At 34.0% G+C, this 15867-nt stretch overlaps 2 protein-coding genes across 2 annotated transcripts in view; one reads left to right on the forward strand and one right to left on the reverse strand.

Moving 5' to 3' along the window:
• The window catches only part of LOC145279649 (atlastin-2-like), a 234906-nt gene extending 226059 nt beyond the window's left edge, over window positions 1-8847 (reverse strand). The window contains exon 1 of the mRNA XM_080130901.1: window positions 8729-8847. The gene's annotated coding sequence lies outside the window, so the exon portion shown is untranslated. The remainder of the gene's footprint in view (window positions 1-8728) is intronic.
• Window positions 1-15867, forward strand: part of LOC145279679 (uncharacterized) — a 115974-nt gene that overhangs the window by 16849 nt on the left and 83258 nt on the right. The window lies entirely within an intron of this gene.

Below are 15867 nucleotides of genomic sequence, written 5' to 3' on the forward strand. Positions count from 1 at the left end.
TATAGACACAAGACTTTCTTATCCATGAAATTCTTTATTTGGCCAATCAACTTTGGTGTTCTGATTTCCTTACTCCTCCCACACCACTCATCATTCCTCACAGACTCCCTGTCTCCTTGAATTTCTTATGCCACTCAACAACTGATACTCGATTCATGCAAGATAATCTAAAAGCAGTTTGGAGCATTCTATTCGTTTCTGTGGCGTTTTTTCCAAGTTTAAAGCAGAATTTTATTGCGTATCGTTCTTCTAAAGTGTCCTCACGCCCAGATTGCATTTTTGAAACTCACCAGCTGTGACAATCAGGCTTTAGTAGCGTGTATTCCAATTCCTGCTGTAGCTGTTCATTTGAACCTGAAATCATAAAAATTGGTCAGTTATGTTATAAATGTATAGCAATAACATACTGAATTTTCAAGAGTCTATGACAATTTTAAATGCATGTACAAAAAAGTCTGTAAACTTTTTGAAGGCACCTCGTATATGTAACGTAGTTGCAGGCTCTGCCATAAATGACAAAGCCAGAACACGTTGTTAATATTGACAACTCACGTGTCGAGTAAATATCACGTCAGCATTTTTAGGTGTGAGCATGACGTCACGGAATGAAATGCATATATAGGAATTAAGATCGGAAAGAGAGGAGGAAGAGAAGAAAAAGGAAGAGACGCGTGGCGATTTGGAAGGTACGCTCGACAAGCATGTGAGTCTCCTTCTTTCAGTCTTTCGAAAGCGAGCTGGCCGACATGTGAGTCCTAGAGAGAATTACGGAAACATCACAGTTGATTGTAGCTAAAAACAAAGGGCTACTGTCCGACGAGAAAGAGACAGAAAGAGAAAGAAAACTTGTCGTGTTGTAAATACGTGTCGGCGACTGGTGTGGTAAACGAAGAAAAGAGAATAATTTTCTCTTTCATTTAAAAAGTTTGTGTTAAAGTTTTATTTTATTTGTGAGTCTCTAAATACAAAGTTTGGGTCCATTTTAAAAGTAATAACGGCGCTCCATATATTTTATTGCCGAGTCGCATAGAATACAATATTGTTCGCATTTGGATTATACATTCTATTTGTCATTTCACATTTGTATATTTGGATTATTATTATTTTATTATTATATATTTTTATATATTTGTATATATTTTCATATATTTTTATATTTTTGTGGTTCTATGCTACTTTTTTTCGTGCATATATTTGTACAATTCGATTCTTTTTATATCATTCAATAATTATATCTTTGTGGCGTGATCTCTAGCTTTGCTAGCGGCCATTTAGGGCGACAATGATAGACATTGCCATAACGCACACTAATAATCTATATATTAATACCATAGTACTTTTAACGTATGTACGTACGTATGTACGTACGTGTGTCACGGTTTCCAGATTATAAGTTATTCGATCGGGAGATCCTATTTATTAAAAAAGGAGGATAGAAAGTGATAACTGAAATGGCAGAAACACTAGAGGATGACCTCCGATCCGTAGTGGAATGGAGACAAAAATGGATGGTCACATTCAATGCTGCTAAGGCTAAGCTTGTTTCCTTCAATAACTACAAGAAACCTTCTCTACCACCAATAGCAATGGCCAAGAACACATTGCCTGAAAGTACTTCTTTTAAACTCCTATGCCTAACGTTTACAGGGAATATGAACTGGAATAGATACATTGAGAGCATTGCCAAGGCTGCTGCAAGGAAGATTGGCTCCCTCTACCGTGCTAGAAAACTACTTATGCCTGAAAGTATTCTATACCTCTATAAGTCCACCATTCGCCCATGTATGGAGTACTGTTGTCACATCTGGGCTGGTGCATCTGCTGCTTGTCTCTCGCTCCTGAACAGGGTTCAAAAGAGAGTCGCCAACCGGATAGGTCCTGAACTGTCATCTAGGCTTCAGCCTCTGTCCCATCAACGAGATATGGCATCCCTCTGCCTGTTCTACAAATACTTTAATGGTGAATGCTCTGACAAACTGCAAACACTTGTACCTCCTCGACGTAACTACCCCCAACAAACCCGACAAGCTACTAAGTCTCATCCCTTTAAGTAGAGATCCTTAGGTGCAAGAAAACCTTTTACTCCAATAGTTTCTTCCCAGAACTGCAGGTCTTTGGAACTCCCTTCCGGAATTCTGCTTTCTCAACTGTACTGATATGCAGAAGTTCAAGTGTAATGTGAACAAACATATTTCTACTTATCTCCCTTCATAATGTCCCTGCAAATTAAGTCCCTGATAGTAGCCCCCTGCTTCAAAGTGGCACTGTGCCTTGTTTGGGGTGAAAATTGAATTAAAAAAAATAATAAAAATAATAAAATACTACGAACATTAAATTAGTATATAGGGACGCTAATTTAATGTTCGTAGTATTTTATCACATTCTACCCCCCTTTTTAATAAATAGGATCTCCCAATCACCTTCTACCCCCCTTTTTAATAAATAGGATCTCCCAATCACCTTCTACCCCCTTTTTAATAAATAGGATCTCCCAATCACCTTCTACCCCCCTTTTTAATAAATAGGATCTCCCAATCAACCAAGATGCAATGTAAAAATTTGTTTTTTAAATAATGTCGCTTTTGAGCCGTATGTGAAACTATAATATATCTTCTTGGACTTCTGGTTAAGATCCAAGGGTAGTATCTGTTTTGTTTAAAGATGGTATAGTGATATTGTGGGGTTTCTGTTCACGCCGGCTGTCCATACAATAAAAATATGTCACAGACTCCTATAAGATTATTGAAAATAAACCGTAATAACCAAATATATTCTGACACTACATTAACCAGATTACTAGTTACCTAGTAATTTAGTTTATCTCGTTTGCCATGTAGTTTACAAAACCCTGTCGTTTCGACACGGCATAAAAAATCTTTTGTCGCCTCCACAGGGCACACGTCCATTTCACACAACACGTGTTTTCTTCCGCGTCCTTGCCACATGATGCATTTTTCTCTCTTTTTTTCTCTTTCCTTCTCCTCCTCCGCTGTGACGTCACTTCGCACACTGGCTTGGTCATTTGCATATGTGCTGCTGCTGCAAGCGCTAGCGGCTCTGTTACAAGGGGTTGCTTTCTTAGATTCTCACATCGTTAGTATTTGCAACAGAAAGACGAAACTTTCATGTCATAAATACACAAATTCAGTCATCATAACGATACAATTCGCAATCTCCTCTGATCCATTCGGGTGGAATAAAAATAGGAGGCATTACTTCTTTTACAATTTTCATGCAAAACCTGAAGTTGTGTTTAGAGATGTATGCTTAAAAAAAGTTTTAATCTTGTGTCAGATTGAAGGTGTTAATATCTTCAATAGTTGCCCATCGTTAACATTGTATGAGTCATCATTGCTTTGTTTCTTGCGTTTTGTTCAGATGTTCGAAAATCTTGTCATACGATAATTAACTTCAGACATAAAAAAATAACAAAACCAAGTCGAACAAAACAAATTTAACATTGTCATCCTTGGACTATTTCAGACAAAATATGCCTCGCATTATTTTCTAGCTACACAAATTAGTTTAAAGCAATAAATTATATTTAACCTATTCCATTCTACATTCTCCGTTGTTATCAAAAACGATATTGTCCTTTTTGTTCGTCGTAATGACTGTGACTGGCGAGGAATTTCTATGTTGTGTTATTTAACAAAGAGTTCATTATATCATGCACAAAATGGCGACGTGCTATTTTTACGTATTCAACGACAAATTGAGAGATGAATTATTCGTGTTTTTTTTTTGTTTTTTTTTTTTTTTTGTTTGTTTTATTCTTGAAACAGAAAAAGACGAAGAAATTAAAATGGATAAGTTGGTTGGTTGTTTTTGTTTTACGGCATATCAACCCTTTCCGGGTTATTTAATGCCGAATCCAAAGATTTTGAAGAAAAATTTGGTAATAGAATATGTTTGCGTTTTTCAAGTCGGTTTCTATTTAGCTCATTGTTGGGACCCTAACAGGTACTACCACTCCGGGTCAGAGTGAACCTGGGAGCAATGGCAATTAAAGGGTGGCTCCACACTCCCCAAAGCCCGCAAGTAGGCGCCTCACCACTGGATATAGTTTAAGGTCATATCCAGGACCAAAATGGACAGGGGAGAAGTGCAAATTCACAGACCCCAACGTTATCCCTAACCCTAGTCCTGACCCCAAACTGTCTCCATTTCAGCAGCCATCACCTAAAAGGCTGCTTCAAAGCAACATAATTCTCCAGCACGCATAATCTTGACGCTAGTCGCCGACAAACCTTTTTTTTTTTTTTTTTTTTTTTTTTTTTTTTAACACAGTGATCACCACTTATCAAGGCCCGGAAGCCACTCAGGGATAAGGGTTATTGCAAGTACATCACGTTAGTGAGGAGATTTTATGAAGTGTTTAATTAGGGGGGCGGTTCATTAGGAATTTGTTAACATTGGACTTGAAGACATCCAAGTTGTAGTCCGGAGGGAAGCAGGCAGACGGAACAGAGTTCCACAGGCGTGCAGTTCTAAGAAAGAAGCTTTGCTCATGAAATCCGCGTTTTGATTTAGGCACAGATATAGAGTGGGGGAAATTTTTCACAGTGGATTCAGCTAGACGGGTGATTTTCGTGAAAGTTTGGCGAGGGGGGACCAGGGATTGGAGTTCAGACGAGCACCTGCCATGAAAATAACGATAAAACAAGGATAGGCTCGCAACGTCTCTTCTGTGGGAGAGGGGTTGCAGGGTAGAGAAAAGGGCATCCCCCACTAAACCACGAAGTCTATTTTGTACTCTGTCAAGGCATGATAGGCTGTTTTTGGCAGCTCCTGCCCAGATATGGCAACAGTATTCCATCCTTGGCCGTACTTGGCTTTTATATAGATAGAGAAACCTATAAAAATCCCGCAAGAAGAACTTTTTTTTTTTAATCACGTTCATCCCTAACAAGGCATATCGCCAATTGGGCATAAGGGGCTACTATTTGGAATAATGCCTAAGAAAGATGTTGGTTTACATTACATTTATACTTCTGCATATAAGTACAATCAGGGAAACAGGTAGCAGGAAAGGAATTCCAAAGTCTAGCTGTTCGAGGGAAGAAACTATTAGAGTAGAAAGCTTTCTGTCATCTAGGGACCTTAACAGTGAAGAGGTGTGATTTTGTTGCTAAGCGAATTTGTCGGGGATATATACGTCGAGGAGGCACAAGCAACGAGTTCATCGGAGCACATTCCATTAAAATATTTGTAAAGCGGGCAAAGAGATGCAACATTGCAGCGATGGGACAGGGGTTGGAGCTTAGTTGACAAAGTGGGGCCTATTAGATTGAAGACTTTTTTGGACCCTATTAAAGAGGGAGAGACTAGCGGTAGATGCACCAGCTCAGATATAACAATACTCCATGCGTGGTATGCGAATGATGGTTTTGTAGAAGTACAGGATACTCTCAGGTGTGAGTAGTTTTCTAGCATGATAGAGGGAACCCACATCCCTTGCAACAGCCTTCGTAATGTCGTCAATATATTTGTTCCAGTTCATATTTCTTGTGAATGTTGAGGAGATTGAAGGAAGAATTTTCTGGTAGGGTGTTATTTGTCATGGATATCAGTGGTTGGAGAGGCGTCTTGTAGTTGTTTAAAAGAGAGCAGCTTAGTCGGGAATTCTAAAACAATAAGTTTCTGAAGCAATAACTTAATAAACAATACTAACAGGAAGCAGAAAACGGAAGGAGGATTTCATTTAGAGTGGGAAAATATATTTGGCAAGCAATCAAATCAATTGCTTATTGTTAGTTTATTTTCAGACACGGCAAAAGGAAGGAATATGTCCGCTGATTTTCTTGTTTTTTGTTATTTTTAGCTAAGAGCAGAGATAGTGCTACTTAGCCACGAAAAAGTGGAGAGATTGTGTAAATCTGACATAGGTACAAAATGGTTTTAGAGAAAAAATGCTGCTCCAGTTTTATTTTGCATTTTGTACCTTAAAATGTGGTTGAGATTATATATATATATATATATATATATATATATATATATATATATATATATATCATTCAACCACGGTAGTGGTTGAATATATGCTTAAGTCCGAAATTGAATGAATCGAGACACATTCAAACCCCCACCACTACTTCCGTTCGCAACCAATTTTCAAACAGGTTATATAGTTGGATAGAACACCTCATTGGCTACATTTTGAAAAAAATAATTCGAAAATTGGTTCAGTAGAAAAAAAGTTACAACAAAATATGTGGGTTCACAAACAGGAGAGTAAGTACATAAGTGACTAACGCTTTTTTTTATTTTGCATAACTTTTTTTGTATATAAATATTTTTTATTGCGATTTTGCCAATATGACATGTTAGCGTAACGGTTAGAGTACCGGGGGTTGGTGGAAAGATTTTAGGCTCAATCCCGTGTATCATTTTTTTTTATAATTAAAAAACCGAACTTTTTTTTTAATAACTAATTTTTTTTAACTCTCCTTATGATTTTATAGCAAAAAATGGTGAATTTATCGATTAAAAATATTAGTGAATTCTATGATATACATATTCTTTGAATTAACTCAAATTTTCGTTATCACATTTGATGAAAAATGTAGTCCCATTTTGGCAATGCGTCTGACCAATGATGCTTTTGAACCCGCGACCAGCACTGCGATGTCATCAGCAGCAGCCTGGGCATAAATATTCCTATTTTTAAACTCCTTTAAAAGAGGATTCAGCATACAGTTCCATAGTAAAGGTGATAAAATCCCACTTTGGGGGTTTCATTTAACTACTTCCCTTTTAAAAGTTGCCCTCAGTAGTTCTACTTGAACTGTTCTGTGCCTCACCATATACTCAATCCATCGGATGAGTACTGGTGGCACATTGAGTTCTCGTAGCGACTTGAACATACTACTGAAGGGTATGTTGTCAAAAGCTCCAACGATATCTAAAAAGACACCGAGTGCATCTTCTTTTTTGTTAGTTTACGCTCTATACAGATCACGAATTCATGAACCGCAGTCTCGGTAGAAACCCTGGCTCGGAACTACTGTGATTGAATGATAAATATTGCATAAATGTGTGTTTGAGAGCTAATTTTTTTTTGACAATCATTAATAAATATTATAAATTTATATATTAATACAATAGCAATGCCTGGAAAAATCATGGATTATATGGAAAAATGCGCGCATGAAAAGTAATATTCTTAAGATTTTATTAAACCTGGAAAAGTAAAGGACAAGAAATTCAACCTGGAAAAGTAAAGAACAAGATATTCTAGTAAAGTAAAAAATAAGAATTTTTTAGACTTAAAATATTGCAGCTAAAAATAAAATTTGAATATTGATAAATATTTTATTTATTATTTGCATATGTTGTTGTTTATTGTTGAGTTAGAAAGAATTAAATGATCCTAATTATGATATAATAAAATTATTAATTTTTATGTAAATTATAAAATTATTAATTCCATCTACTAACTAACTAACTAACGAATTAATTTTATTCAAACAATTTTCACTACATAAATATATGCAAATAATAGGGGGGAAATAAGTTCAATCCAGCGACTGACACCCTTTCTAACTCAACAATAAACAACAACATATGCAAATAATAAATAAAATATTTATCAATATTCAAATATTATTTTTAGCTGCAATATTTTAAGTCTAAAAAATTATTATTTTTTACTTTACTAGAATATCTTGTTCTTTACTTTTCCAGGTTTAATAAAATCTTAAGAATATTACTTTTCATGCGCGCATTTTTCCATATAATATATATATATATATATATATATATATATATATATATATATATATATATATATATATATATATATGAATTTAGCCATTTCAAATCATAAAATTTAAATTATTAAATTATGATTTATTTGCTCTATCTGGTATATTGAGCAATTTTTATTTAGCCGGGATTGTCTTTATAATAATATTTTGTAATACGATAATCACTGGATTTGCATACCAGTAGGTTTATTGCATTACATTATTCTGAAGTATATATATATATATATATATATATATATATATATATATATATATATATATATATATATATATATATATACATGACCTTGTCTGTGTGCGTCTGTGGAACGGCCTCTACCAAAGTCCTCTGTAAATTTTTGGGCTAAAGACTTAAAACGTGATATATTTATATATTTGGACGTTTGGAACAAATTCGATTTGGTCTTTAACCGGTAAAAATAGCTGCTAAAGGGTCGAATTTAAAATTTTTAAAATGAAATTTGGCAGGTACAAGTCGACTAAATTTGCCAGGTACATGTCTACTCTCTTACGCATGCGCAAATATACATTTATACGTTATAGTCAATTCATTTTAAACTATTTTTCATTCATCTAGAGATAGCTCAACTATTTAAGCAGGACACGTATAAATATGCTCTTTTAAATTTAAATGTGACAGACCGACGAAATTGCTTATATTTCAAGTATGACACGTTTACTGACGCCCCTCAAATAACATGAGTCTATTTAATCAATGTTATTTCAAACTAAAGCGTGACTGACAAACAAGGCAAAGTCATAATGATGCGCGAACGTTCAAACAGATCAACCAACTGACAGACAGAACTTCTTATAGAAATGTGAGGACGTATTAACGATTCGGTCAGCATTCTCCAAAGTTGATACGTTAAGATTTAAAACTGTAAATCTATCTTCATTTAGAAAGACGATTATGTTCTATTTAAATAAAACGTACATGCATTGCCTTCTCAACTTACATTGCTGATCGTCTTCTTGGTTTTATCATATGACGCACTTTCTCACAACACACGCGGAAGACTGCAGACGTCGGGCACGTTATGTTATGTGGATTATCGAATAGGATAGTTATGAGAATGAACAGATAAGATGAGATTTATCGCATGCTTTATTTATAGGTACGGGCATTAAAGGCGGAAATTGGTAAGGAGACATAGTTTTGAAAGTTAGTTTATCATCATTTTTTTTTTGTAGGTTTCCGATTACTTTTTTTATTGTATTTGAAAGATTAAAGCCTAAAGTTAATTTCCAAAAGGAAAAATATATTTAGACATGAAAAAAAAAATTATAATGAAAAATATTCTCACGGCGACATTCGGAAACTGACAAGTTCCGCTACATTTTGAAGTTAAATAAATTCATTGTAAAAATCCTTGAAAGATAAATATTAGCTTTTGATAACTATTTCAAAGATAATTAGTAAAGTCCTATGACATTGAATCAAATCAAAAACACCTTCTTTGTACAAAAAAAAAAAAAAAAAAAAAAGCTTAGCGCCCCCCCCCCCCCAAGCAAGAGATTCCGGCTTCACACAATCAAAACAAACAGCAAATCGTTTAGCCTGAGTTCTACGGAAGGCCAAAATGTAAGAAGGTCAAAAGACTATCTAAAAATGATGTCGGGTGGTTGAAGGCAGGAAGGGGTAAAACCAACCGGTTTTCATTTTTTCCCGGTCATGCATCCGTACATTCCTATTGTAAACATTTGTATATTTATTACCATTTTTTAATTTAATTATTTTTCTGTGTTCCTGCTTTTACAATTTTTCAGTTTTATTTTATTTTTCAAGATTATATGAAAATTATGACGATTACACGTTCATCAATGCAAAAAAAAAAATTAAAATCTTACACATAAAAACTATTAAAATCTTACATATAAAAAGTATTAAAAGTTTACACATAAAATTATTAAAATCTTACATATAAAAATTACGCTAACAATGTAATCTGAAAAAAAGCAGGAAATAATTTCTGCAGTTATAACTTTTTTTGTGTGAAAATATTAAGCAAACAAGGCTTAAATATTAAGCAAACAATGACAATATCGTTAGTTCGAGAAATTAATTTTTCTCTGAGTTATATCGAATTCGTTAATACGGACTTTAATGGCTTTTTTCGCAATTTTTATGAAAAATTAATTTTTTATTGTCACAATTTACGATGCATTATTTTCATAAAAAAGCAAAAATAAATTAATTCATATGTTTTATTACTGAAAAGCATAACTTTAGACAAATGATTTTTGTTTACACAAAATAAAATATTTCCACTAAGATGTAAATAAAAATAATGGGTTCAATATATTCCGCGATCATTATTTGATAAATACTGAAAATTTCATTAAAATTGGTTAATTCCCTGATTTTTGGTGAATTCTTAAGTAAAGGGGGGGGGGGTCAAATGTTTATGCATTTTGAGCATCGTCTGTACAAAAAAGCAATAACAACTAAGGGCAATAACTCTTCTCTACATCCGAGTTATACAAAGGGGACATAACTACTACAACATCTTCAATTGAGAATGAACTCATCTAATTAACAAAATATTGTTTTATTTTTATTTATTTGTTAATGGTGTAACATAGCGCGGACGCGCGTATGCAAATACGTTCGAAATGACGTCACTGGTAGTGAAACTTTGATGGCAATTTTCTGTCTAATAAGATAATGGCATTCTGGATTTGATGGAGAACTGAAGAATCTGCTGTGGCGACAGTTCGAAGCTGGAATTGGATATTCAGATGCAGGCTTAGGCAGGTGATAAGGAGACCTAGTTTTGCCCAGTTACCAGGGACTCCTATCGGCGTTGCAGACAAAGTTCGACGGAAAGCCAAGCTAATATATTCGGAGCCAGCATAGCTGCAGAAGTTGCCGGATAGGTGTTGCACTGTTGCACTGTTGCACTGTTGCTGCAGTGCTTGCTTCACTAACTGCCTATTTGGACTCGATTTTTTGTCGAGGTTTACTCCATTAGTCTTCACCTTTTTCAAAGCATCCACATGGCATTGGGGCTATTTGCTCATAGCTGGTTCAAATTTGAAAGTTATCGTAGTATCACAATGAAAGCGAAATCCTTAAATATTTTTTCTTTAAAAAAGTCAGGCGAAAGAAATGCAAATTTCGTAACAAAGAAAGTTACTTACGCCTGAAATTATCCTGTATCTCTACAAGGCCACCATTCGCCAATGTATGGAGTATTGTTGTCACATTTGTGCTGGTGCACCTGCTACTAGTTTCTCACTCCTGGACAGGGTTCAGAAGAGAGTCGCCAACTTGATAGGTCCTGGCCTGTCATCTAAGCTTCAACCTCTGTCCCATCGACGAAATGTTGCATCCCTCTGCCTGTTTTACAAGTACTTTAATGGTGAATGATCTGACGAACTACAAGCCCTTGTACTCCTCGACATAAATACCCTCCGAAAAACTCGACAAGCAGCAAAGTTCCACCCCCACACAGTAGAGATCCCTGGATGTAAAAAGGCCTTCTACTCTAATAATTTCTTTCCCAGAACTGCTAGTCTCTGGAACTCCCTTCCGGGTTCATGTTTTCCCAACTGTACTGACATGCAGAAGTTCAAGTGTAATGTAAATATACATCTTGCTGCTAGGCTCCCTACATAATGTCCCTGCAACTACTGTCCCCACCTACATCAAAAGTGGCACTGTGCCTTGTTTGGGGTAAAAATGGAATTTTTAAAAAATTAGAAAATATTTTCAATTTTGACGAAAATAACGGGGATTCTCATTGTAGTTATGGTCATATTAAAATGAAGGGAAAATGAAGACTTTAAAAAGAATGATTACGTTAGAGATGTGAATGACAATCGAGAGCACGTTTGAGACGATGATGATCATGTGGTCAGCGGTAACAAGAGAATGAGGAAATAAATGTTGTACAACAAAAACGACTGAGGCCACAACGTGTTGGTTCCTGGACAACGTTACAATGGGAAAATATAGAGTCTATTTGTTTAGGGGTGTGGAGAGCGTTATAGATCTAGTCTCTGTGAGACATTTACATATCTTCTTGGCTCAGGGTAGGTATACGGGTTCCACTGGTGTGTGGTTCAGTTGTTAGCTGCTTTATCCGTTTTGGTGACGCCTGGTTCTCAGACCTCCTTCTCTGGCTAAAGTCTTGTCTTATAGAACTTATAGTATAGAACTTCCCGTATACCTCGTTCTTCGCTGAACGATTCCAAGCTCCCATAGCTTTGTTTTCTCATGATAGACATACACTTTCTGCCTCGCATGTAAAGTTGGGTATGGTTTATTGCATACCAAAACAGTCTATTGATCTCTCCTTGTACTGCTCTTATACTGTTCCTATTTGCTCATCGCCAGATAACCGTCTTGTCTAGTTTCTTTTGCGTTCAGCAGTATTTTCTTGCATATTCAGACTATTCTCTCGACAATCCGTTAGAATTCGAATAATGTGGAAACGATGGTTTGTGTAAGAAGCTGCACGATCCGAAAAAGACTTTTAAACTGTGGACCATTATCGGAGTATAGAACTTCCGATACACCTCGTTCTTCATATGTTACATTTTAGCAATGTTGATATTGTCAGAATGTTGCATTTTGTCAATTTTTATACATAACTGGTATAAGAACAGCAAAGGAAATTTTCTTTCTTATTCGAATGTGCTAGAAATTCTATGTGTTTTTTTTTTTTTTTTTTGTTTTTTTTTGTTTTTTTTGCTTGGTTTTAGTCTGGAGGTACCGAGCTGATCCATATTCAAAATTGAAGAGAGCATTTTTTTACTATTGTTTGTTCCGCTTGCTGTAAATTACAACATGCATTGAAACAACATATATATATATATATATATATATATATATATATATATATATATATATACATATATATATATACATATATATATATACATATATATATACATATATATATATGTATATATATATATATAATTCCAAATACTAACAACCATTTCTGTAAGGTCTGACGAGGCTGTTGGATCGTAAACATGGTCCAATATCCGAAACATATGTAACCAAACAGATAAAACGGTAATAAAAAATAAAATACATATTTGCTCTGCAATAGTATTGAGCACTCTCTTCAGGTTTTTACTAATTACCAATTTTACCAAATATATACAATTCATTTATACAAACAAACGGCTACATAAATGTTTCTGTAATTTCTTATTTCAGAGAAACCACGTCATCAGGCCAAGGATATCGCTTGAAAAATATGCTCAAGGTACAAAACTTTTTATACCAAATATTAATTTCAGGACGACTACCTACTAAGTTTTGTGTTTTGAGCGTATTTTTCAAGCGATATCCTTGGCCCGATGATGTGGTTTCTCTGAAATGGGAAATTACAGAAATATATATGCACATATGTAGCCGTTTGTTTGTATAAATGAATTTAGTATAATATGCTCTGTTAACTCGTTCAGCACTTTTTTGATAGACACATGTTGTTTCAGTGGATGTACTTTTAGGAAAAGAAATCAAACTACCACTATATATATATATATATATATATATATATATATATATATATGTGTGTGTGTGTGTGTGTGTGTGTGTGTGTGTGTGTGTGTGTGTGTGTATTAAAGTTTGTTTTTGAAATATGGTTACTTTCAATGTATACCATTTTCGTTTAACGGGTCTAGATTGTTATTTTAAAACCAGTTCCGTTAATTTTGAGTTAAGCTCAATGTATCTATTTAATAGGTGCAGAGCATATATAGTGTAAAATTTTGTTGAAAATTCAAAGACTCGCGTTTTCTTTTTTTTTTCCATTGCAGCTGTTTCATTAATGGGTTGGCAATTTTACGATTTATGTGTCCATAAAAATATTCTGTTCCACCAACGTTTTCAGATGTTTATCCATTAGATTTTTATAACAAAATGTATATTTTTAACATGCTGAACATCGTATTCGGGTAGAAAGGTTTCCAAAGCCATGCCTCCTCACTTCCTCCATCTTTTGGTGTTATGTGAAGATAGTTTTCTGTTTTAACCCGTAGTTTCGTATTTTTTTACATTTATTTTTTATTTATTAATTATTTATTTTTATTTTATTTCCCCTTTTTTCTATTTGTTTTTTCCAATTATCATATAATTTTATATAATTTTATTTCTACATTTATGCGTGTTTATTTTAATATTCCTGTTTTGCTTGGTATTTGAATTCGTATTATTACTCGATGCTTTTGTTTAAAGGGGGGTCACTCTCATGGAATCATTTTTTATATCTAATATTACCCCCCTTGCATCTTTTATCTTTCCTTATATTATACGTTTCGTTTTTTTTTTGGGGGGGGGTTCTAATCTACTCTAGTACGTGAAATTAAATATCTGTTTCTGTGCAAACAACCGTGGATTACATCTAGTCGTTTGTTTAATAATTTTTCTTTTGATATTAGTATATGGTATGATTCTAACATACATAGGTTGTATCTTTTCGATTTGCTAGGTTTATATTTTTCCCCTTTATAAATTATTGACCATCTTAATTTATATTCAGTTTTTTTTTTCTTTAATTTCTTAATCCATACTGCTAAAGTGGTTGAGTTTTTCTTTGTTTTTTTTCCGGTTGTTTTCGTTATTACTATTGGTTCTGTTTCGATTTCCGTTATAGTAATTGTAATTGTCACTATTGTGCTTTCTATTGTTGTTTTCATTTTTATTTACATTGTTGTTGTTTTAGTTATTTGTGGTGTTATTTTCTTTCTCAGTTTCATTTTTAAACGATGCTAGGTGATTACGGTATCTGTCCTTAAAGCAAGTTCCGGTGCTCCCCAGATATACTTAAGTTTCATTATTTGTTATCACTTCACATTTGTATACTACGTTTGAATTTAAACAGTCCCTCCCCATTGGACATTCATTAGGGTCCCGGCAGTTACATTCTTTTACATTGTTAGATTCATTTTCTGTCCTATCTCTGTTTTTCAAAAATTTGTTTAATTTTGTGTTATTTGAGCCAATTATTGCATTTGTTAAGTTATCAGACGTTGAGAATGATAGATAAACAGTGTTTTTGTTAATTATCTTACTTAGTTTACTATCTTGCGGGGGAAATGTTTGTCTATAATTTGGTAAAATTCCCTTGTTATTGTTATTTTTTATATGGTGGCTGAACGGTGAATTAAGCCACGTCCTTCTATTTTTCTTTTTAACTGCTCTTTCAGTTTTATTATGGTCTATCTTTTCATTTTTATTTTTGTGTTTATTTTATGTTTTATTTTTTCATTTGTTTTTGCTCTTTTTTTTCCTTTTTTATATTTCCTCATCGACATGTTGTAAGATATTACATTTGCATTGTTTATTGTTCTTTCTGTAACTATGTTATTGTTTTGAGTTTCCTTAACAAATTTAATTTGTTCTTTATATCCTGATCTAGCTAAGGCTTGGTTGTAATATTCTTTGTTTTTATTGAATAATTATTTATTTTGTGATATTTTGGATATTCTTGTTGAGATGCTAGGCATAAGTGCTTTTTTCATACTATTCGGATGGTTGAACTTATGATCTATGTAGAATATCGTTTGGTTGGGTTTATGGTAGGGTTCATAGGAGTTGTTGTCTAGATTCAGGGTTATGTCTAAGAAGTTTACACATTTGTGGTTTGGGTCTATTGTTATATCTAGGTTCAGTTTACTGAAGAATTGTTTAATTTTTTGTTTGTCTTTTCAAATAACCTATTTGTTGACTTTTTGAAATAACCTATTTGTTGAGTTCATGTAATATATATATATATATATATATATATATATATATATATATATATATATATATATATATATATAAACAGGCGGCTCGGGATTACTCGGTCGTAAAATACGCTTAAAAATAATATTTTAAATGATGTTTTCATTTATGTATTTACTATTATAGAGTCAGTTATCTATTACATACATCATAATCATGTTGACACACCGATTCTCATCAGATCACCGAAGTAAAGCAACGTCGAGCCTGGTTAGTACCAAATGGGTGACAATTTGGGAATTCTATGAGCTGTATGAGCTCTCCGCTTATCTCGGCATTTGTTTCCAGTCGCTCTGTACACACTTCACTGGCCACTGGTATTAAGCAATGTCGATTAAGGAGAGGTGT

Source organism: Euprymna scolopes, chromosome 1 (assembly GCF_053919585.1).
Source record: "Euprymna scolopes isolate OS-2025 chromosome 1, ASM5391958v1, whole genome shotgun sequence".
NCBI classification, from domain to species: domain Eukaryota; kingdom Metazoa; phylum Mollusca; class Cephalopoda; order Sepiida; family Sepiolidae; genus Euprymna; species Euprymna scolopes.